The following is a 24,230-nucleotide window of genomic DNA, read 5'->3' as shown; positions in this document are numbered from 1 at the left end:
AATCCGGGTGACCTGACAATCGATGGTGGTGCCGCTGGTGATTCTGGCCTTCTTGGAATCTGTTGGGCCTATGTGTTAGCTCACACATCACTTGGGTATCCATGGTAACTACCACAACATGGTCATCTGCAGTTTACATCTAGCCCGTGGCATTGAATGGCATTTTAAAAGTGCTAAGGGTCCTGGTGCAATAATCCTCCCATGAGGATCAGCCTCAACGGCTTTGTAGATTGCACTCATGTCAGCAACTCCATATACATTTTTTTTTCTTCATGCTTCTTTCTTCATCCTTTTTTCTTTCTGTCATTCAGACTTTCATTCATTCGATCTCTCTCACTCACTTGCTTTAACTCATTTGTTCTCACTCACTCACTCACTCACTCAATCACTCACTCACTCATTCACTCTCACTCACTCTCACTCTCTCACTCACTTGCTCACTAAGTCAGTCTCTCTCTCTCTCTCTCTTTTTCTTTTTATATATATTTTTTTCCGTCTTCTTCTTCTTCTTCTTCAGACCCTGTCATAGCACTAATGCCTTTCCAATACCACCAGCAGATGGAGACACTCCATTGCAACATTGGTTGTGAGCAGCAGTTTCTAAAAACAAATGCCTCATGGCGGATTTCCCATCCATCAATGGATGGTAAATTTTGTTTTTATCATTCACTGACCACAGAAACCAATGCATGGTCAAGCAACAGCAATGACACACCCTTGTGTATAGGCATGAGACCCTCATGTCATTTAACAGGATTCAGCACCACCCACAAGACAGCTACCTGTCATGTCATGTCAAACCTGCACAGGTGTGCTAGATTATTATTATTTATTTTTATTTTATTTTTTTACACCAATCAGTGTGCAAACATGGTCATTAAAACGCTAAATGAATAGACGTTCATAAACCAGTCAGTGCAACTCATCATTTTGGTCTCCAATTCTCAAACTCAAATTCTCACCCACGGAGGATTAAATGAGAATATTTCTTGTTTAACACTGGAATGGGGTGGTGCACTGTTCACTACCCGAAGATACTGCCACATCGGGTCAATGCATAGGGTGACAGAAGCAAGCTTCCAAATCAGCTCCCTTTCTCAAAAATCCATTTAATTTATGGTCCCCAGATAGGGAACGTATGTATCAGTATGTGCTCACAAGTCACCCAAGTGCAAGTATTCACACAAAAAAAAACGTGCCTCAGGATGCGATCTGTCGCAAGATCCTTTCTTTTTTTACACTTGATCTAAGCCAAAAGGCCTAGAGGGGATAACCGGGAAAGGGGTGGACCCAACCATGTCCCCTTCATGAGCACTCACATTACTCATAGGAATGGAAGGAAGGAAGGCAGCCAACCAGCCTCCCATACACTTTCTGGGTGGGTGGCAGTCAGCCACCCATACATACATACAGCACAGGCTAAACCCACATCATCACTTAAAAAAAGGACAGGCGACCATTGCACTCTGATGGAGCATTTAGCAATGCAATCCATAGCCTGGCTTTTGCCTGAACCCCCATCACTCCTCCTCTTGCATATAAGACAATATTTCAGATCTGCATATGAAAACAACACGCTTACCTTTGTTGCACATAGCTGCCTGCCTGTCTCTAGTTACCCCACTGGCTGTAGCTGCGTCCCTTCCGACATGGAATAACACCAACTGTAACGATAAACTGAAAATGAACAGTATAAACCTGCATCATTTTGGACTCTGGTATTTGCTGAATCCGGGTGACCTGACAATCGATGGTGGTGCCGCTGGTGATTCCGGCCTTCTTGGAATCTGTTGGGCCTATGTGTTAGCTCACACATCACTTGGGTATCCATGGTAACTACCACAACATGGTCATCTGCAGTTTACATCTAGCCCGTGGCATTGAATGGCATTTTAAAAGTGCTAAGGGTCCTGGTGCAATAATCCTCCCATGAGGATCAGCCTCAACGGCTTTGTAGATTGCACTCATGTCAGCAACTCCATATACATTTTTTTTTCTTCATGCTTCTTTCTTCATCCTTTTTTCTTTCTGTCATTCAGACTTTCATTCATTCGATCTCTCTCACTCACTTGCTTTAACTCATTTGTTCTCACTCACTCACTCACTCACTCAATCACTCACTCACTCATTCACTCTCACTCACTCTCACTCTCTCACTCACTCGCTCACTAAGTCAGTCTCTCTCTCTCTCTCTCTTTTTCTTTTTATATATATTTTTTTCCGTCTTCTTCTTCTTCTTCTTCAGACCCTGTCATAGCACTAATGCCTTTCCAATACCACCAGCAGATGGAGACACTCCATTGCAACATTGGTTGTGAGCAGCAGTTTCTAAAAACAAATGCCTCATGGCGGATTTCCCATCCATCAATGGATGGTAAATTTTGTTTTTATCATTCACTGACCACAGAAACCAATGCATGGTCAAGCAACAGCAATGACACACCCTTGTGTATAGGCATGAGACCCTCATGTCATTTAACAGGATTCAGCACCACCCACAAGACAGCTACCTGTCATGTCATGTCAAACCTGCACAGGTGTGCTAGATTATTATTATTTAGTTTTATTTTATTTTTTTACACCAATCAGTGTGCAAACATGGTCATTAAAACGCTAAATGAATAGACGTTCATAAACCAGTCAGTGCAACTCATCATTTTGGTCTCCAATTCTCAAACTCAAATTCTCACCCACGGAGGATTAAATGAGAATCTTTCTTGTTTTACACTGGAATGGGGTGGTGCACTGTTCACTACCCGAAGATACTGCCACATCGGGTCAATGCATAGGGCGACAGAAGCAAGCTCCCAAATCAGCTCCCTTTCTCAAAAATCCATTTAATTTATGGTCCCCAGATAGGGAACGTATGTATCAGTATGTGCTCACAAGTCACCCAAGTGCAAGTATTCACACAAAAAAAAACGTGCCTCAGGATGCGATCTGTCGCAAGATCCTTTCTTTTTTTACACTTGATCTAAGCCAAAAGGCCTAGAGGGGATAACCGGGAAAGGGGTGGACCCAACCATGTCCCCTTCATGAGCACTCACATTACTCATAGGAATGGAAGGAAGGCTGGCAGCCAACCAGCCTCCCATACACTTTCTGGGTGGGTGGCAGTCAGCCACCCATACATACATACAGCACAGGCTAAACCCACATCATCACTTAAAAAAAGGACAGACGACCATTGCACTCTGATGGAGCATTTAGCAATGCAATCCATAGCCTGGCTTTTGCCTGAACCCCCATCACTCCTCCTCTTGCATATAAGACAATATTTCAGATCTGCATATGAAAACAACACGCCTACCTTTGTTGCACATAGCTGCCTGCCTGTCTCTAGTTACCCCACTGGCTGTAGCTGCGTCCCTTCCGACATGGAATAACACCAACTGTAACGATAAACTGAAAATTAACAGTATAAACCTGCATCATTTTGGACTCTGGTATTTGCTGAATCCGGGTGACCTGACAATCGATGGTGGTGCCGCTGGTGATTCTGGCCTTCTTGGAATCTGTTGGGCCTATGTGTTAGCTCACACATCACTTGGGTATCCATGGTAACTACCACAACATGGTCATCTGCAGTTTACATCTAGCCCGTGGCATTGAATGGCATTTTAAAAGTGCTAAGGGTCCTGGTGCAATAATCCTCCCATGAGGATCAGCCTCAACGGCTTTGTAGATTGCACTCATGTCAGCAACTCCATATACATTTTTTTTTCTTCATGCTTCTTTCTTCATCCTTTTTTCTTTCTGTCATTCAGACTTTCATTCATTCGATCTCTCTCACTCACTTGCTTTAACTCATTTGTTCTCACTCACTCACTCACTCACTCACTCTCACTCACTCTCACTCTCTCACTCACTCGCTCACTAAGTCAGTCTCTCTCTCTCTTTTTCTTTTTATATATATTTTTTTCCGTCTTCTTCTTCTTCTTCTTCTTCTTCAGACCCTGTCATAGCACTAATGCCTTTCCAATACCACCAGCAGATGGAGACACTCCATTGCAACATTGGTTGTGAGCAGCAGTTTCTAAAAACAAATGCCTCATGGCGGATTTCCCATCCATCAATGGATGGTAAATTTTGTTTTTATCATTCACTGACCACAGAAACCAATGCATGGTCAAGCAACAGCAATGACACACCCTTGTGTATAGGCATGAGACCCTCATGTCATTTAACAGGATTCAGCACCACCCACAAGACAGCTACCTGTCATGTCATGTCAAACCTGCACAGGTGTGCTAGATTATTATTATTTAGTTTTATTTTATTTTTTTACACCAATCAGTGTGCAAACATGGTCATTAAAACGCTAAATGAATAGACGTTCATAAACCAGTCAGTGCAACTCATCATTTTGGTCTCCAATTCTCAAACTCAAATTCTCACCCACGGAGGATTAAATGAGAATCTTTCTTGTTTAACACTGGAATGGGGTGGTGCACTGTTCACTACCCGAAGATACTGCCACATCGGGTCAATGCATAGGGCGACAGAAGCAAGCTTCCAAATCAGCTCCCTTTCTCAAAAATCCATTTAATTTATGGTCCCCAGATAGGGAACGTATGTATCAGTATGTGCTCACAAGTCACCCAAGTGCAAGTATTCACACAAAAAAAAACGTGCCTCAGGATGCGATCTGTCGCAAGATCCTTTCTTTTTTTACACTTGATCTAAGCCAAAAGGCCTAGAGGGGATAACCGGGAAAGGGGTGGACCCAACCATGTCCCCTTCATGAGCACTCACATTACTCATAGGAATGGAAGGAAGGCTGGCAGCCAACCAGCCTCCCATACACTTTCTGGGTGGGTGGCAGTCAGCCACCCATACATACATACAGCACAGGCTAAACCCATATCATCACTTAAAAAAAGGACAGGCGACCATTGCACTCTGATGGAGCATTTAGCAATGCAATCCATAGCCTGGCTTTTGCCTGAACCCCCATCACTCCTCCTCTTGCATATAAGACAATATTTCAGATCTGCATATGAAAACAACACGCCTACCTTTGTTGCACATAGCTGCCTGCCTGTCTCTAGTTACCCCACTGGCTGTAGCTGCGTCCCTTCCGACATGGAATAACACCAACTGTAACGATAAACTGAAAATTAACAGTATAAACCTGCATCATTTTGGACTCTGGTATTTGCTGAATCCGGGTGACCTGACAATCGATGGTGGTGCCGCTGGTGATTCTGGCCTTCTTGGAATCTGTTGGGCCTATGTGTTAGCTCACACATCACTTGGGTATCCATGGTAACTACCACAACATGGTCATCTGCAGTTTACATCTAGCCCGTGGCATTGAATGGCATTTTAAAAGTGCTAAGGGTCCTGGTGCAATAATCCTCCCATGAGGATCAGCCTCAACGGCTTTGTAGATTGCACTCATGTCAGCAACTCCATATACATTTTTTTTTCTTCATGCTTCTTTCTTCATCCTTTTTTCTTTCTGTCATTCAGACTTTCATTCATTCGATCTCTCTCACTCACTTGCTTTAACTCATTTGTTCTCACTCACTCACTCACTCAATCACTCACTCACTCATTCACTCTCACTCACTCTCACTCTCTCACTCACTCGCTCACTAAGTCAGTCTCTCTCTCTCTCTCTCTTTTTCTTTTTATATATATTTTTTTCCGTCTTCTTCTTCTTCTTCTTCAGACCCTGTCATAGCACTAATGCCTTTCCAATACCACTAGCAGATGGAGACACTCCATTGCAACATTGGTTGTGAGCAGCAGTTTCTAAAAACAAATGCCTCATGGCGGATTTCCCATCCATCAATGGATGGTAAATTTTGTTTTTATCATTCACTGACCACAGAAACCAATGCATGGTCAAGCAACAGCAATGACACACCCTTGTGTATAGGCATGAGACCCTCATGTCATTTAACAGGATTCAGCACCACCCACAAGACAGCTACCTGTCATGTCATGTCAAACCTGCACAGGTGTGCTAGATTATTATTATTTAGTTTTATTTTATTTTTTTACACCAATCAGTGTGCAAACATGGTCATTAAAACGCTAAATGAATAGACGTTCATAAACCAGTCAGTGCAACTCATCATTTTGGTCTACAATTCTCAAACTCAAATTCTCACCCACGGAGGATTAAATGAGAATCTTTCTTGTTTAACACTGGAATGGGGTGGTGCACTGTTCACTACCCGAAGATACTGCCACATCGGGTCAATGCATAGGGCGACAGAAGCAAGCTTCCAAATCAGCTCCCTTTCTCAAAAATCCATTTAATTTATGGTCCCCAGATAGGGAACGTATGTATCAGTATGTGCTCACAAGTCACCCAAGTGCAAGTATTCACACAAAAAAAAAAAAACGTGCCTCAGGATGCGATCTGTCGCAAGATCCTTTCTTTTTTTACACTTGATCTAAGCCAAAAGGCCTAGAGGGGATAACCGGGAAAGGGGTGGACCCAACCATGTCCCCTTCATGAGCACTCACATTACTCATAGGAATAGAAGGAAGGCTGGCAGCCAACCAGCCTCCCATACACTTTCTGGGTGGGTGGCAGTCAGCCACCCATACATACATACAGCACAGGCTAAACCCACATCATCACTTAAAAAAAGGACAGGCGACCATTGCACTCTGATGGAGCATTTAGCAATGCAATCCATAGCCTGGCTTTTGCCTGAACCCCCATCACTCCTCCTCTTGCATATAAGACAATATTTCAGATCTGCATATGAAAACAACACGCCTACCTTTGTTGCACATAGCTGCCTGCCTGTCTCTAGTTACCCCACTGGCTGTAGCTGCGTCCCTTCCGACATGGAATAACACCAACTGTAACGATAAACTGAAAATTAACAGTATAAACCTGCATCATTTTAGACTCTGGTATTTGCTGAATCCGGGTGACCTGACAATCGATGGTGGTGCCGCTGGTGATTCTGGCCTTCTTGGAATCTGTTGGGCCTATGTGTTAGCTCACACATCACTTGGGTATCCATGGTAACTACCACAACATGGTCATCTGCAGTTTACATCTAGCCCGTGGCATTGAATGGCATTTTAAAAGTGCTAAGGGTCCTGGTGCAATAATCCTCCCATGAGGATCAGCCTCAACGGCTTTGTAGATTGCACTCATGTCAGCAACTCCATATACATTTTTTTTTCTTCATGCTTCTTTCTTCATCCTTTTTTCTTTCTGTCATTCAGACTTTCATTCATTCGATCTCTCTCACTCACTTGCTTTAACTCATTTGTTCTCACTCACTCACTCACTCACTCAATCACTCACTCACTCATTCACTCTCACTCACTCTCACTCTCTCACTCACTCGCTCACTAAGTCAGTCTCTCTCTCTCTCTCTCTTTTTCTTTTTATATATATTTTTTTCCGTCTTCTTCTTCTTCTTCTTCAGACCCTGTCATAGCACTAATGCCTTTCCAATACCACCAGCAGATGGAGACACTCCATTGCAACATTGGTTGTGAGCAGCAGTTTCTAAAAACAAATGCCTCATGGCGGATTTCCCATCCATCAATGGATGGTAAATTTTGTTTTTATCATTCACTGACCACAGAAACCAATGCATGGTCAAGCAACAGCAATGACACACCCTTGTGTATAGGCATGAGACCCTCATGTCATTTAACAGGATTCAGCACCACCCACAAGACAGCTACCTGTCATGTCATGTCAAACCTGCACAGGTGTGCTAGATTATTATTATTTAGTTTTATTTTATTTTTTTACACCAATCAGTGTGCAAACATGGTCATTAAAACGCTAAATGAATAGATGTTCATAAACCAGTCAGTGCAACTCATCATTTTGGTCTCCAATTCTCAAACTCAAATTCTCACCCACGGAGGATTAAATGAGAATCTTTCTTGTTTAACACTGGAATGGGGTGGTGCACTGTTCACTACCCGAAGATACTGCCACATCGGGTCAATGCATAGGGCGACAGAAGCAAGCTTCCAAATCAGCTCCCTTTCTCAAAAATCCATTTAATTTATGGTCCCCAGATAGGGAACGTATGTATCAGTATGTGCTCACAAGTCACCCAAGTGCAAGTATTCACACAAAAAAAAAAAAAACGTGCCTCAGGATGCGATCTGTCGCAAGATCCTTTCTTTTTTTACACTTGATCTAAGCCAAAAGGCCTAGAGGGGATAACCGGGAAAGGGGTGGACCCAACCATGTCCCCTTCATGAGCACTCACATTACTCATAGGAATGGAAGGAAGGCTGGCAGCCAACCAGCCTCCCATACACTTTCTGGGTGGGTGGCAGTCAGCCACCCATACATACATACAGCACAGGCTAAACCCACATCATCACTTAAAAAAAGGACAGGCGACCATTGCACTCTGATGGAGCATTTAGCAATGCAATCCATAGCCTGGCTTTTGCCTGAACCCCCATCACTCCTCCTCTTGCATATAAGACAATATTTCAGATCTGCATATGAAAACAACACGCCTACCTTTGTTGCACATAGCTGCCTGCCTGTCTCTAGTTACCCCACTGGCTGTAGCTGCGTCCCTTCCGACATGGAATAACACCAACTGTAACGATAAACTGAAAATTAACAGTATAAACCTGCATCATTTTGGACTCTGGTATTTGCTGAATCCGGGTGACCTGACAATCGATGGTGGTGCCGCTGGTGATTCTGGCCTTCTTGGAATCTGTTGGGCCTATGTGTTAGCTCACACATCACTTGGGTATCCATGGTAACTACCACAACATGGTCATCTGCAGTTTACATCTAGCCCGTGGCATTGAATGGCATTTTAAAAGTGCTAAGGGTCCTGGTGCAATAATCCTCCCATGAGGATCAGCCTCAACGGCTTTGTAGATTGCACTCATGTCAGCAACTCCATATACATTTTTTTTTCTTCATGCTTCTTTCTTCATCCTTTTTTCTTTCTGTCATTCAGACTTTCATCCATTCGATCTCTCTCACTCACTTGCTTTAACTCATTTGTTCTCACTCACTCACTCACTCAATCACTCACTCACTCATTCACTCTCACTCACTCTCACTCTCTCACTCACTCGCTCACTAAGTCAGTCTCTCTCTCTCTCTCTCCTTTTCTTTTTATATATATTTTTTTCCGTCTTCTTCTTCTTCTTCAGACCCTGTCATAGCACTAATGCCTTTCCAATACCACCAGCAGATGGAGACACTCCATTGCAACATTGGTTGTGAGCAGCAGTTTCTAAAAACAAATGCCTCATGGCGGATTTCCCATCCATCAATGGATGGTAAATTTTGTTTTTATCATTCACTGACCACAGAAACCAATGCATGGTCAAGCAACAGCAATGACACACCCTTGTGTATAGGCATGAGACCCTCATGTCATTTAACAGGATTCAGCACCACCCACAAGACAGCTACCTGTCATGTCATGTCAAACCTGCACAGGTGTGCTAGATTATTATTATTTAGTTTTATTTTATTTTTTTACACCAATCAGTGTGCAAACATGGTCATTAAAACGCTAAATGAATAGACGTTCATAAACCAGTCAGTGCAACTCATCATTTTGGTCTCCAATTCTCAAACTCAAATTCTCACCCACGGAGGATTAAATGAGAATCTTTCTTGTTTAACACTGGAATGGGGTGGTGCACTGTTCACTACCCGAAGATACTGCCACATCGGGTCAATGCATAGGGCGACAGAAGCAAGCTTCCAAATCAGCTCCCTTTCTCAAAAATCCATTTAATTTATGGTCCCCAGATAGGGAACGTATGTATCAGTATGTGCTCACAAGTCACCCAAGTGCAAGTATTCACACAAAAAAAAAAAACGTGCCTCAGGATGCAATCTGTCGCAAGATCCTTTCTTTTTTTACACTTGATCTAAGCCAAAAGGCCTAGAGGGGATAACCGGGAAAGGGGTGGACCCAACCATGTCCCCTTCATGAGCACTCACATTACTCATAGGAATGGAAGGAAGGCTGGCAGCCAACCAGCCTCCCATACACTTTCTGGGTGGGTGGCAGTCAGCCACCCATACATACATACAGCACAGGCTAAACCCACATCATCACTTAAAAAAAGGACAGGCGACCATTGCACTCTGATGGAGCATTTAGCAATGCAATCCATAGCCTGGCTTTTGCCTGAACCCCCATCACTCCTCCTCTTGCATATAAGACAATATTTCAGATCTGCATATGAAAACAACACGCCTACCTTTGTTGCACATAGCTGCCTGCCTGTCTCTAGTTACCCCACTGGCTGTAGCTGCGTCCCTTCCGACATGGAATAACACCAACTGTAACGATAAACTGAAAATTAACAGTATAAACCTGCATCATTTTGGACTCTGGTATTTGCTGAATCCGGGTGACCTGACAATCGATGGTGGTGCCGCTGGTGATTCTGGCCTTCTTGGAATCTGTTGGGCCTATGTGTTAGCTCACACATCACTTGGGTATCCATGGTAACTACCACAACATGGTCATCTGCAGTTTACATCTAGCCCGTGGCATTGAATGGCATTTTAAAAGTGCTAAGGGTCCTGGTGCAATAATCCTCCCATGAGGATCAGCCTCAACGGCTTTGTAGATTGCACTCATGTCAGCAACTCCATATACATTTTTTTTTCTTCATGCTTCTTTCTTCATCCGTTTTTCTTTCTGTCATTCAGACTTTCATTCATTCGATCTCTCTCACTCACTTGCTTTAACTCATTTGTTCTCACTCACTCACTCACTCAATCACTCACTCACTCATTCACTCTCACTCACTCTCACTCTCTCACTCACTCGCTCACTAAGTCAGTCTCTCTCTCTCTCTCTCTTTTTCTTTTTATATATATTTTTTTCCGTCTTCTTCTTCTTCAGACCCTGTCATAGCACTAATGCCTTTCCAATACCACCAGCAGATGGAGACACTCCATTGCAACATTGGTTGTGAGCAGCAGTTTCTAAAAACAAATGCCTCATGGCGGATTTCCCATCCATCAATGGATGGTAAATTTTGTTTTTATCATTCACTGACCACAGAAACCAATGCATGGTCAAGCAACAGCAATGACACACCCTTGTGTATAGGCATGAGACCCTCATGTCATTTAACAGGATTCAGCACCACCCACAAGACAGCTACCTGTCATGTCATGTCAAACCTGCACAGGTGTGCTAGATTATTATTATTTAGTTTTATTTTATTTTTTTACACCAATCAGTGTGCAAACATGGTCATTAAAACGCTAAATGAATAGACGTTCATAAACCAGTCAGTGCAACTCATCATTTTGGTCTCCAATTCTCAAACTCAAATTCTCACCCACGGAGGATTAAATGAGAATCTTTCTTGTTTAACACTGGAATGGGGTGGTGCACTGTTCACTACCCGAAGATACTGCCACATCGGGTCAATGCATAGGGCGACAGAAGCAAGCTTCCAAATCAGCTCCCTTTCTCAAAAATCCATTTAATTTATGGCCCCCAGATAGGGAACGTATGTATCAGTATGTGCTCACAAGTCACCCAAGTGCAAGTATTCACACAAAAAAAAACGTGCCTCAGGATGCGATCTGTCGCAAGATCCTTTCTTTTTTTACACTTGATCTAAGCCAAAAGGCCTAGAGGGGATAACCGGGAAAGGGGTGGACCCAACCATGTCCCCTTCATGAGCACTCACATTACTCATAGGAATGGAAGGAAGGCTGGCAGCCAACCAGCCTCCCATACACTTTCTGGGTGGGTGGCAGTCAGCCACCCATACATACAGCACAGGCTAAACCCACATCATCACTTAAAAAAAGGACAGGCGGCCATTGCACTCTGATGGAGCATTTAGCAATGCAATCCATAGCCTGGCTTTTGCCTGAACCCCCATCACTCCTCCTCTTGCATATAAGACAATATTTCAGATCTGCATATGAAAACAACACGCCTACCTTTGTTGCACATAGCTGCCTGCCTGTCTCTAGTTACCCCACTGGCTGTAGCTGCGTCCCTTCCGACATGGAATAACACCAACTGTAACGATAAACTGAAAATTAACAGTATAAACCTGCATCATTTTGGACTCTGGTGTTTGCTGAATCCGGGTGACCTGACAATCGATGGTGGTGCCGCTGGTGATTCTGGCCTTCTTGGAATCTGTTGGGCCTATGTGTTAGCTCACACATCACTTGGGTATCCATGGTAACTACCACAACATGGTCATCTGCAGTTTACATCTAGCCCGTGGCATTGAATGGCATTTTAAAAGTGCTAAGGGTCCTGGTGCAATAATCCTCCCATGAGGATCAGCCTCAACGGCTTTGTAGATTGCACTCATGTCAGCAACTCCATATACATTTTTTTTTCTTCATGCTTCTTTCTTCATCCTTTTTTCTTTCTGTCATTCAGACTTTCATTCATTCGATCTCTCTCACTCACTTGCTTTAACTCATTTGTTCTCACTCACTCACTCACTCACTCAATCACTCACTCACTCATTCACTCTCACTCACTCTCACTCTCTCACTCACTCGCTCACTAAGTCAGTCTCTCTCTCTCTCTCTCTTTTTCTTTTTATATATATTTTTTTCCGTCTTCTTCTTCTTCTTCTTCAGACCCTGTCATAGCACTAATGCCTTTCCAATACCACCAGCAGATGGAGACACTCCATTGCAACATTGGTTGTGAGCAGCAGTTTCTAAAAACAAATGCCTCATGGCGGATTTCCCATCCATCAATGGATGGTAAATTTTGTTTTTATCATTCACTGACCACAGAAACCAATGCATGGTCAAGCAACAGCAATGACACACCCTTGTGTATAGGCATGAGACCCTCATGTCATTTAACAGGATTCAGCACCACCCACAAGACAGCTACCTGTCATGTCATGTCAAACCTGCACAGGTGTGCTAGATTATTATTATTTAGTTTTATTTTATTTTTTTACACCAATCAGTGTGCAAACATGGTCATTAAAACGCTAAATGAATAGACGTTCATAAACCAGTCAGTGCAACTCATCATTTTGGTCTCCAATTCTCAAACTCAAATTCTCACCCACGGAGGATTAAATGAGAATCTTTCTTGTTTAACACTGGAATGGGGTGGTGCACTGTTCACTACCCGAAGATACTGCCACATCGGGTCAATGCATAGGGCGACAGAAGCAAGCTTCCAAATCAGCTCCCTTTCTCAAAAATCCATTTAATTTATGGTCCCCAGATAGGGAACGTATGTATCAGTATGTGCTCACAAGTCACCCAAGTGCAAGTATTCACACAAAAAAAAAAACGTGCCTCAGGATGCGATCTGTCGCAAGATCCTTTCTTTTTTTACACTTGATCTAAGCCAAAAGGCCTAGAGGGGATAACCGGGAAAGGGGTGGACCCAACCATGTCCCTTTCATGAGCACTCACATTACTCATAGGCATGGAAGGAAGGCTGGCAGCCAACCAGCCTCCCATACACTTTCTGGGTGGGTGGCAGTCAGCCACCCATACATACATACAGCACAGGCTAAACCCACATCATCACTTAAAAAAAGGACAGGCGACCATTGCACTCTGATGGAGCATTTAGCAATGCAATCCATAGCCTGGCTTTTGCCTGAACCCCCATCACTCCTCCTCTTGCATATAAGACAATATTTCAGATCTGCATATGAAAACAACACGCCTACCTTTGTTGCACATAGCTGCCTGCCTGTCTCTAGTTACCCCACTGGCTGTAGCTGCGTCCCTTCCGACATGGAATAACACCAACTGTAACGATAAACTGAAAATTAACAGTATAAACCTGCATCATTTTGGACTCTGGTATTTGCTGAATCCGGGTGACCTGACAATCGATGGTGGTGCCGCTGGTGATTCTGGCCTTCTTGGAATCTGTTGGGCCTATGTGTTAGCTCACACATCACTTGGGTATCCATGGTAACTACCACAACATGGTCATCTGCAGTTTACATCTAGCCCGTGGCATTGAATGGCATTTTAAAAGTGCTAAGGGTCCTGGTGCAATAATCCTCCCATGAGGATCAGCCTCAACGGCTTTGTAGATTGCACTCATGTCAGCAACTCCATATACATTTGTTTTTCTTCATGCTTCTTTCTTCATCCTTTTTTCTTTCTGTCATTCAGACTTTCATTCATTCGATCTCTCTCACTCACTTGCTTTAACTCATTTGTTCTCACTCACTCACTCACTCAATCACTCACTCACTCACTCATTCACTCTCACTCACTCTCACTCTCTCACTCACTCGCTCACTAAGTCAGTCTCTCTCTCTCTCTCTCTCTTTTTCTTTTTATATATATTTTTTTCCGTCTTCTTCTTCTTCTTCTTCAGACCCTGTCATAGCACTAATGCCTTTCCAATACCACCAGCAGATGGAGACACTCCATTGCAACATTGGTTGTGAGCAGCAGTTTCTAAAAACAAATGCCTCATGGCGGATTTCCCATCCATCAATGGATGGTAAATTTTGTTTTTATCATTCACTGACCACAGAAACCAATGCATGGTCAAGCAACAGCAATGACACACCCTTGTAGGCATGAGACCCTCATGTCATTTAACAGGATTCAGCACCACCCACAAGACAGCTACCTGTCATGTCATGTCAAACCTGCACAGGTGTGCTAGATTAATATTATTTAGTTTTATTTTATTTTTTTACACCAATCAGTGTGCAAACATGGTCATTAAAACGCTAAATGAATAGACGTTCATAAACCAGTCAGTGCAACTCATCATTTTGGTCTCCAATTCTCAAACTCAAATTCTCACCCACGGAGGATTAAATGAGAATCTTTCTTGTTTAACACTGGAATGGGGTGGTGCACTGTTCACTACCCGAAGATACTGCCACATCGGGTCAATGCATAGGGCGACAGAAGCAAGCTTCCAAATCAGCTCCCTTTCTCAAAAATCCATTTAATTTATGGTCCCCAGATAGGGAATGTATGTATCAGTATGTGCTCACAAGTCACCCAAGTGCAAGTATTCACACAAAAAAAAACGTGCCTCAGGATGCGATCTGTCGCAAGATCCTTTCTTTTTTTACACTTGATCTAAGCCAAAAGGCCTAGAGGGGATAACCGGGAAAGGGGTGGACCCAACCATGTCCCCTTCATGAGCACTCACATTACTCATAGGAATGGAAGGAAGGCTGGCAGCCAACCAGCCTCCCATACACTTTCTGGGTGGGTGGCAGTCAGCCACCCATACATACATACAGCACAGGCTAAACCCACATCATCACTTAAAAAAAGGACAGGCGACCATTGCACTCTGATGGAGCATTTAGCAATGCAATCCATAGCCTGGCTTTTGCCTGAACCCCCATCACTCCTCCTCTTGCATATAAGACAATATTTCAGATCTGCATATGAAAACAACACGCCTACCTTTGTTGCACATAGCTGCCTGCCTGTCTCTAGTTACCCCACTGGCTGTAGCTGCGTCCCTTCCGACATGGAATAACACCAACTGTAACGATAAACTGAAAATTAACAGTATAAACCTGCATCATTTTGGACTCTGGTATTTGCTGAATCCGGGTGACCTGACAATCGATGGTGGTGCCGCTGGTGATTCTGGCCTTCTTGGAATCTGTTGGGCCTATGTGTTAGCTCACACATCACTTGGGTATCCATGGTAACTACCACAACATGGTCATCTGCAGTTTACATCTAGCCCGTGGCATTGAATGGCATTTTAAAAGTGCTAAGGGTCCTGGTGCAATAATCCTCCCATGAGGATCAGCCTCAACGGCTTTGTAGATTGCACTCATGTCAGCAACTCCATATACATTTTTTTTTCTTCATGCTTCTTTCTTCATCCTTTTTTCTTTCTGTCATTCAGACTTTCATTCATTCGATCTCTCTCACTCACTTGCTTTAACTCATTTGTTCTCACTCACTCACTCACTCACTCATTCACTCTCACTCACTCTCACTCTCTCACTCACTCGCTCACTAAGTCAGTCTCTCTCTCTCTCTCTCTTTTTCTTTTTATATATATTTTTTTCCGTCTTCTTCTTCTTCTTCAGACCCTGTCATAGCACTAATGCCTTTCCAATACCACCAGCAGATGGAGACACTCCATTGCAACATTGGTTGTGAGCAGCAGTTTCTAAAAACAAATGCCTCATGGCGGATTTCCCATCCATCAATGGATGGTAAATTTTGTTTTTATCATTCACTGACCACAGAAACCAATGCATGGTCAAGCAACAGCAATGACACACCCTTGTGTATAGGCATGAGACCCTCATGTCATTTAACAGGATTCAGCACCACCCACAAGACAGCTACCTGTCATGTCATGTCAAACCTGCACAGGTGTGCTAGATTATTATTATTTAGTTTTATTTTATTTTTTTACACCAATCAGTGTGCAAACATGGTCATTAAAACGCTAAATGAATAGACGTTCATAAACCAGTCAGTGCAACTCATCATTTTGGTCTCCAATTCTCAAACTCAAATTCTCACCCACGGAGGATTAAATGAGAATCTTTCTTGTTTAACACTGGAATGGGGTGGTGCACTGTTCACTACCCGAAGATACTGCCACATCGGGTCAATGCATAGGGCGACAGAAGCAAGCTTCCAAATCAGCTCCCTTTCTCAAAAATCCATTTAATTTATGGTCCCCAGATAGGGAACGTATGTATCAGTATGTGCTCACAAGTCACCCAAGTGCAAGTATTCACACAAAAAAAAAACGTGCCTCAGGATGCGATCTGTCGCAAGATCCTTTCTTTTTTTACACTTGATCTAAGCCAAAAGGCCTAGAGGGGATAACCGGGAAAGGGGTGGACCCAACCATGTCCCCTTCATGAGCACTCACATTACTCATAGGAATGGAAGGAAGGCTGGCAGCCAACCAGCCTCCCATACACTTTCTGGGTGGGTGGCAGTCAGCCACCCATACATACATACAGCACAGGCTAAACCCACATCATCACTTAAAAAAAGGACAGGCGACCATTGCACTCTGATGGAGCATTTAGCAATGCAATCCATAGCCTGGCTTTTGCCTGAACCCCCATCACTCCTCCTCTTGCATATAAGACAATATTTCAGATCTGCATATGAAAACAACACGCCTACCTTTGTTGCACATAGCTGCCTGCCTGTCTCTAGTTACCCCACTGGCTGTAGCTGCGTCCCTTCCGACATGGAATAACACCAACTGTAACGATAAACTGAAAATTAACAGTATAAACCTGCATCATTTTGGACTCTGGTATTTGCTGAATCCGGCTGACCTGACAATCGATGGTGGTGCCGCTGGTGATTCTGGCCTTCTTGGAATCTGTTGGGCCTATGTGTTAGCTCACACATCACTTGGGTATCCATGGTAACTACCACAACATGGTCATCTGCAGTTTACATCTAGCCCGTGGCATTGAATGGCATTTTAAAAGTGCTAAGGGTCCTGGTGCAATAATCCTCCCATGAGGATCAGCCTCAACGGCTTTGTAGATTGCACTCATGTCAGCAACTCCATATACATTTTTTTTTCTTCATGCTTCTTTCTTCATCCTTTTTTCTTTCTGTCATTCAGACTTTCATTCATTCGATCTCTCTCACTCACTTGCTTTAACTCATTTGTTCTCACTCACTCACTCACTCACTCAATCACTCACTCACTCATTCACTCTCACTCACTCTCACTCTCTCACTCACTCGCTCACTAAGTCAGTCTCTCTCTCTCTTTTTCTTTTTATATATATTTTTTTCCGTCTTCTTCTTCTTCTTCTTCAGACCCTGTCATAGCACTAATGCCTTTCCAATACCACCAGCAGATGGAGACACTCCATTGCAACATTGGTTGTGAGCAGCAGTTTCTAAAAACAAATGCCTCATGGCGGAATTCCCATCCATCAATGGATGGTAAATTTTGTTTTTATCATTCACTGACCACAGAAACCAATGCATGGTCAAGCAACAGCAATGACACACCCTTGTGTATAGGCATGAGACCCTCATGTCATTTAACAGGATTCAGCACCACCCACAAGACAGCTACCTGTCATGTCATGTCAAACCTGCACAGGTGTGCTAGATTATTATTATTTAGTTTTATTTTATTTTTTTACACCAATCAGTGTGCAAACATGGTCATTAAAACGCTAAATGAATAGACGTTCATAAACCAGTCAGTGCAACTCATCATTTTGGTCTCCAATTCTCAAACTCAAATTCTCACCCACGGAGGATTAAATGAGAATCTTTCTTGTTTAACACTGGAATGGGGTGGTGCACTGTTCACTACCCGAAGATACTGCCACATCGGGTCAATGCATAGGGCGACAGAAGCAAGCTTCCAAATCAGCTCCCTTTCTCAAAAATCCATTTAATTTATGGTCCCCAGATAAGGAACGTATGTATCAGTATGTGCTCACAAGTCACCCAAGTGCAAGTATTCACACAAAAAAAAAACGTGCCTCAGGATGCGATCTGTCGCAAGATCCTTTCTTTTTTTACACTTGATCTAAGCCAAAAGGCCTAGAGGGGATAACCGGGAAAGGGGTGGACCCAACCATGTCCCCTTCATGAGCACTCACATTACTCATAGGAATGGAAGGAAGGCTGGCAGCCAACCAGCCTCCCATACACTTTCTGGGTGGGTGGCAGTCAGCCACCCATACATACATACAGCACAGGCTAAACCCACATCATCACTTAAAAAAAGGACAGGCGACCATTGCACTCTGATGGAGCATTTAGCAATGCAATCCATAGCCTGGCTTTTGCCTGAACCCCCATCACGCCTCCTCTTGCATATAAGACAATATTTCAGATCTGCATATGAAAACAACACGCCTACCTTTGTTGCACATAGCTGCCTGCCTGTCTCTAGTTACCCCACTGGCTGTAGCTGCGTCCCTTCCGACATGGAATAACACCAACTGTAATGATAAACTGAAAATTAACAGTATAAACCTGCATCATTTTGGACTCTGGTATTTGCTGAATCCGGGTGACCTGACAATCGATGGTGGTGCCGCTGGTGATTCTGGCCTTCTTGGAATCTGTTGGGCCTATGTGTTAGCTCACACATCACTTGGGTATCCATGGTAACTACCACAACATGGTCATCTGCAGTTTACATCTAGCCCGTGGCATTGAATGGCATTTTAAAAGTGCTAAGGGTCCTGGTGCAATAATCCTCCCATGAGGATCAGCCTCGACGGCTTTGTAGATTGCACTCATGTCAGCAACTCCATATACATTTTTTTTTCTTCATGCTTCTTTCTTCATCCTTTTTTCTTTCTGTCATTCAGACTTTCATTCATTCGATCTCTCTCACTCACTTGCTTTAACTCATTTGTTCTCACTCACTCACTCACTCACTCAATCACTCACTCACTCATTCACTCTCACTCACTCTCACTCTCTCACTCACTCGCTCACTAAGTCAGTCTCTCTCTCTCTTTTTCTTTTTATATATATTTTTTTCCGTCTTCTTCTTCTTCTTCTTCAGACCCTGTCATAGCACTAATGCCTTTCCAATACCACCAGCAGATGGAGACACTCCATTGCAACATTGGTTGTGAGCAGCAGTTTCTAAAAACAAATGCCTCATGGCGGATTTCCCATCCATCAATGGATGGTAAATTTTGTTTTTATCATTCACTGACCACAGAAACCAATGCATGGTCAAGCAACAGCAATGACACACCCTTGTGTATAGGCATGAGACCCTCATGTCATTTAACAGGATTCAGCACCACCCACAAGACAGCTACCTGTCATGTCATGTCAAACCTGCACAGGTGTGCTAGATTATTATTATTTAGTTTTATTTTATTTTTTTACACCAATCAGTGTGCAAACATGGTCATTAAAACGCTAAATGAATAGACGTTCATAAACCAGTCAGTGCAACTCATCATTTTGGTCTCCAATTCTCAAACTCAAATTCTCACCCACGGAGGATTAAATGAGAATCTTTCTTGTTTAACACTGGAATGGGGTGGTGCACTGTTCACTACCCGAAGATACTGCCACATCGGGTCAATGCATAGGGCGACAGAAGCAAGCTTCCAAATCAGCTCCCTTTCTCAAAAATCCATTTAATTTATGGTCCCCAGATAGGGAACGTATGTATCAGTATGTGCTCACAAGTCACCCAAGTGCAAGTATTCACACAAAAAAAAAACGTGCCTCAGGATGCGATCTGTCGCAAGATCCTTTCTTTTTTTACACTTGATCTAAGCCAAAAGGCCTAGAGGGGATAACCGGGAAAGGGGTGGACCCAACCATGTCCCCTTCATGAGCACTCACATTACTCATAGGAATGGAAGGAAGGCTGGCAGCCAACCAGCCTCCCATACACTTTCTGGGTGGGTGGCAGTCAGCCACCCATACATACATACAGCACAGGCTAAACCCACATCATCACTTAAAAAAAGGACAGGCGACCATTGCACTCTGATGGAGCATTTAGCAATGCAATCCATAGCCTGGCTTTTGCCTGAACCCCCATCACGCCTCCTCTTGCATATAAGACAATATTTCAGATCTGCATATGAAAACAACACGCCTACCTTTGTTGCACATAGCTGCCTGCCTGTCTCTAGTTACCCCACTGGCTGTAGCTGCGTCCCTTCCGACATGGAATAACACCAACTGTAATGATAAACTGAAAATTAACAGTATAAACCTGCATCATTTTGGACTCTGGTATTTGCTGAATCCGGGTGACCTGACAATCGATGGTGGTGCCGCTGGTGATTCTGGCCTTCTTGGAATCTGTTGGGCCTATGTGTTAGCTCACACATCACTTGGGTATCCATGGTAACTACCACAACATGGTCATCTGCAGTTTACATCTAGCCCGTGGCATTGAATGGCATTTTAAAAGTGCTAAGGGTCCTGGTGCAATAATCCTCCCATGAGGATCAGCCTCGACGGCTTTGTAGATTGCACTCATGTCAGCAACTCCATATACATTTTTTTTTCTTCATGCTTCTTTCTTCATCCTTTTTTCTTTCTGTCATTCAGACTTTCATTCATTCGATCTCTCTCACTCACTTGCTTTAACTCATTTGTTCTCACTCACTCACTCACTCAATCACTCACTCACTCATTCACTCTCACTCACTCTCACTCTCTCACTCACTCGCTCACTAAGTCAGTCTCTCTCTCTCTCTCTCTTTTTCTTTTTATATATATTTTTTTCCGTCTTCTTCTTCTTCTTCTTCAGACCCTGTCATAGCACTAATGCCTTTCCAATACCACCAGCAGATGGAGACACTCCATTGCAACATTGGTTGTGAGCAGCAGTTTCTAAAAACAAATGCCTCATGGCGGATTTCCCATCCATCAATGGATGGTAAATTTTGTTTTTATCATTCACTGACCACAGAAACCAATGCATGGTCAAGCAACAGCAATGACACACCCTTGTGTATAGGCATGAGACCCTCATGTCATTTAACAGGATTCAGCACCACCCACAAGACAGCTACCTGTCATGTCATGTCAAACCTGCACAGGTGTGCTAGATTATTATTATTTAGTTTTATTTTATTTTTTTACACCAATCAGTGTGCAAACATGGTCATTAAAACGCTAAATGAATAGACGTTCATAAACCAGTCAGTGCAACTCATCATTTTGGTCTCCAATTCTCAAACTCAAATTCTCACCCACGGAGGATTAAATGAGAATCTTTCTTGTTTAACACTGGAATGGGGTGGTGCACTGTTCACTACCCGAAGATACTGCCACATCGGGTCAATGCATAGGGCGACAGAAGCAAGCTTCCAAATCAGCTCCCTTTCTCAAAAATCCATTTAATTTATGGTCCCCAGATAGGGAACGTATGTATCAGTATGTGCTCACAAGTCACCCAAGTGCAAGTATTCACACAAAAAAAAACGTGCCTCAGGATGCGATCTGTCGCAAGATCCTTTCTTTTTTTACACTTGATCTAAGCCAAAAGGCCTAGAGGAGATAACCGGGAAAGAGGTGGACCCAACCATGTCCCCTTCATGAGCACTCACATTACTCATAGGAATGGAAGGAAGGCTGGCAGCCAACCAGCCTCCCATACACTTTCTGGGTGGGTGGCAGTCAGCCACCCATACATACATACAGCACAGGCTAAACCCACATCATCACTTAAAAAAAGGACAGGCGACCATTGCACTCTGATGGAGCATTTAGCAATGCAATCCATAGCCTGGCTTTTGCCTGAACCCCCATCACTCCTCCTCTTGCATATAAGACAATATTTCAGATCTGCATATGAAAACAACACGCCTACCTTTGTTGCACATAGCTGCCTGCCTGTCTCTAGTTACCCCACTGGCTGTAGCTGCGTCCCTTCCGACATGGAATAACACCAACTGTAACGATAAACTGAAAATTAACAGTATAAACCTGCATCATTTTGGACTCTGGTATTTGCTGAATCCGGGTGACCTGACAATCGATGGTGGTGCCGCTGGTGATTCTGGCCTTCTTGGAATCTGTTGGGCCTATGTGTTAGCTCACACATCACTTGGGTATCCATGGTAACTACCACAACATGGTCATCTGCAGTTTACATCTAGCCCGTGGCATTGAATGGCATTTTAAAAGTGCTAAGGGTCCTGGTGCAATAATCCTCCCATGAGGATCAGCCTCGACGGCTTTGTAGATTGCACTCATGTCAGCAACTCCATATAAATTTTTTTTTCTTCATGCTTCTTTCTTCATCCTTTTTTCTTTCTGTCATTCAGACTTTCATTCATTCGATCTCTCTCACTCACTTGCTTTAACTCATTTGTTCTCACTCACTCACTCAATCACTCACTCACTCATTCATTCACTCTCACTCACTCTCACTCTCTCACTCACTCGCTCACTAAGTCAGTCTCTCTCTCTCTCTCTCTTTTTCTTTTTATATATATTTTTTTCCGTCTTCTTCTTCTTCTTCTTCAGACCCTGTCATAGCACTAATGCCTTTCCAATACCACCAGCAGATGGAGACACTCCATTGCAACATTGGTTGTGAGCAGCAGTTTCTAAAAACAAATGCCTCATGGCGGATTTCCCATCCATCAATGGATGGTAAATTTTGTTTTTATCATTCACTGACCACAGAAACCAATGCATGGTCAAGCAACAGCAATGACACACCCTTGTGTATAGGCATGAGACCCTCATGTCATTTAACAGGATTCAGCACCACCCACAAGACAGCTACCTGTCATGTCATGTCAAACCTGCACAGGTGTGCTAGATTATTATTATTTAGTTTTATTTTATTTTTTTACACCAATCAGTGTGCAAACATGGTCATTAAAACGCTAAATGAATAGACGTTCATAAACCAGTCAGTGCAACTCATCATTTTGGTCTCCAATTCTCAAACTCAAATTCTCACCCACGGAGGATTAAATGAGAATCTTTCTTGTTTAACACTGGAATGGGGTGGTGCACTGTTCACTACCCGAAGATACTGCCACATCGGGTCAATGCATAGGGCGACAGAAGCAAGCTTCCAAATCAGCTCCCTTTCTCAAAAATCCATTTAATTTATGGTCCCCAGATAGGGAACGTATGTATCAGTATGTGCTCACAAGTCACCCAAGTGCAAGTATTCACACAAAAAAAAACGTGCCTCAGGATGCGATCTGTCGCAAGATCCTTTCTTTTTTTACACTTGATCTAAGCCAAAAGGCCTAGAGGGGATAACCGGGAAAGGGGTGGACCCAACCATGTCCCCTTCATGAGCACTCACATTACTCATAGGAATGGAAGGAAGGCTGGCAGCCAACCAGCCTCCCATACACTTTCTGGGTGGGTGGCAGTCAGCCACCCATACATACATACAGCACAGGCTAAACCCACATCATCACTTAAAAAAAGGACAGGCGACCATTGCACTCTGATGGAGCATTTAGCAATGCAATCCATAGCCTGGCTTTTGCCTGAACCCCCATCACTCCTCCTCTTGCATATAAGACAATATTTCAGATCTGCATATGAAAACAACACGCCTACCTTTGTTGCACATAGCTGCCTGCCTGTCTCTAGTTACCCCACTGGCTGTAGCTGCGTCCCTTCCGACATGGAATAACACCAACTGTAACGATAAACTGAAAATTAACAGTATAAACCTGCATCATTTTGGACTCTGGTATTTGCTGAATCCGGGTGACCTGACAATCGATGGTGGTGCCGCTGGTGATTCTGGCCTTCTTGGAATCTGTTGGGCCTATGTGTTAGCTCACACATCACTTGGGTATCCATGGTA

The 24,230-nt window shown here is 43.4% G+C and overlaps 14 pseudogenes; all 14 read right to left on the bottom strand.

The window, feature by feature from the left end:
• Positions 1-1,007: 1,007 nt before the first annotated feature.
• LOC130289336 (U2 spliceosomal RNA) lies at positions 1,008-1,271 on the bottom strand (annotated as a pseudogene).
• A 1,464-nt stretch (positions 1,272-2,735) lies between these two features.
• On the bottom strand, positions 2,736-2,999 carry LOC130289234 (U2 spliceosomal RNA; annotated as a pseudogene).
• A 1,444-nt stretch (positions 3,000-4,443) lies between these two features.
• Positions 4,444-4,707, bottom strand: LOC130287395 (U2 spliceosomal RNA; annotated as a pseudogene).
• Positions 4,708-6,167: 1,460 nt separating this feature from the next.
• On the bottom strand, positions 6,168-6,435 carry LOC130288499 (U2 spliceosomal RNA; annotated as a pseudogene).
• Positions 6,436-7,899: 1,464 nt separating this feature from the next.
• LOC130288629 (U2 spliceosomal RNA) lies at positions 7,900-8,168 on the bottom strand (annotated as a pseudogene).
• Positions 8,169-9,625: 1,457 nt separating this feature from the next.
• Positions 9,626-9,892, bottom strand: LOC130288416 (U2 spliceosomal RNA; annotated as a pseudogene).
• Positions 9,893-11,346: 1,454 nt separating this feature from the next.
• On the bottom strand, positions 11,347-11,610 carry LOC130289306 (U2 spliceosomal RNA; annotated as a pseudogene).
• A 1,460-nt stretch (positions 11,611-13,070) lies between these two features.
• Positions 13,071-13,336, bottom strand: LOC130288348 (U2 spliceosomal RNA; annotated as a pseudogene).
• A 1,462-nt stretch (positions 13,337-14,798) lies between these two features.
• Positions 14,799-15,062, bottom strand: LOC130289316 (U2 spliceosomal RNA; annotated as a pseudogene).
• A 1,445-nt stretch (positions 15,063-16,507) lies between these two features.
• LOC130288127 (U2 spliceosomal RNA) lies at positions 16,508-16,772 on the bottom strand (annotated as a pseudogene).
• A 1,458-nt stretch (positions 16,773-18,230) lies between these two features.
• LOC130289240 (U2 spliceosomal RNA) lies at positions 18,231-18,495 on the bottom strand (annotated as a pseudogene).
• A 1,458-nt stretch (positions 18,496-19,953) lies between these two features.
• LOC130288125 (U2 spliceosomal RNA) lies at positions 19,954-20,218 on the bottom strand (annotated as a pseudogene).
• Positions 20,219-21,678: 1,460 nt separating this feature from the next.
• Positions 21,679-21,942, bottom strand: LOC130288514 (U2 spliceosomal RNA; annotated as a pseudogene).
• Positions 21,943-23,402: 1,460 nt separating this feature from the next.
• On the bottom strand, positions 23,403-23,666 carry LOC130287393 (U2 spliceosomal RNA; annotated as a pseudogene).
• Between the last annotated feature and the right edge of the window lie 564 nt (positions 23,667-24,230).

The sequence above is a fragment of the Hyla sarda genome, chromosome 8, assembly GCF_029499605.1.
Source record: "Hyla sarda isolate aHylSar1 chromosome 8, aHylSar1.hap1, whole genome shotgun sequence".
Lineage (NCBI taxonomy): Eukaryota > Metazoa > Chordata > Amphibia > Anura > Hylidae > Hyla > Hyla sarda.
This window is presented reverse-complemented; position numbering and strand designations above follow the sequence as displayed.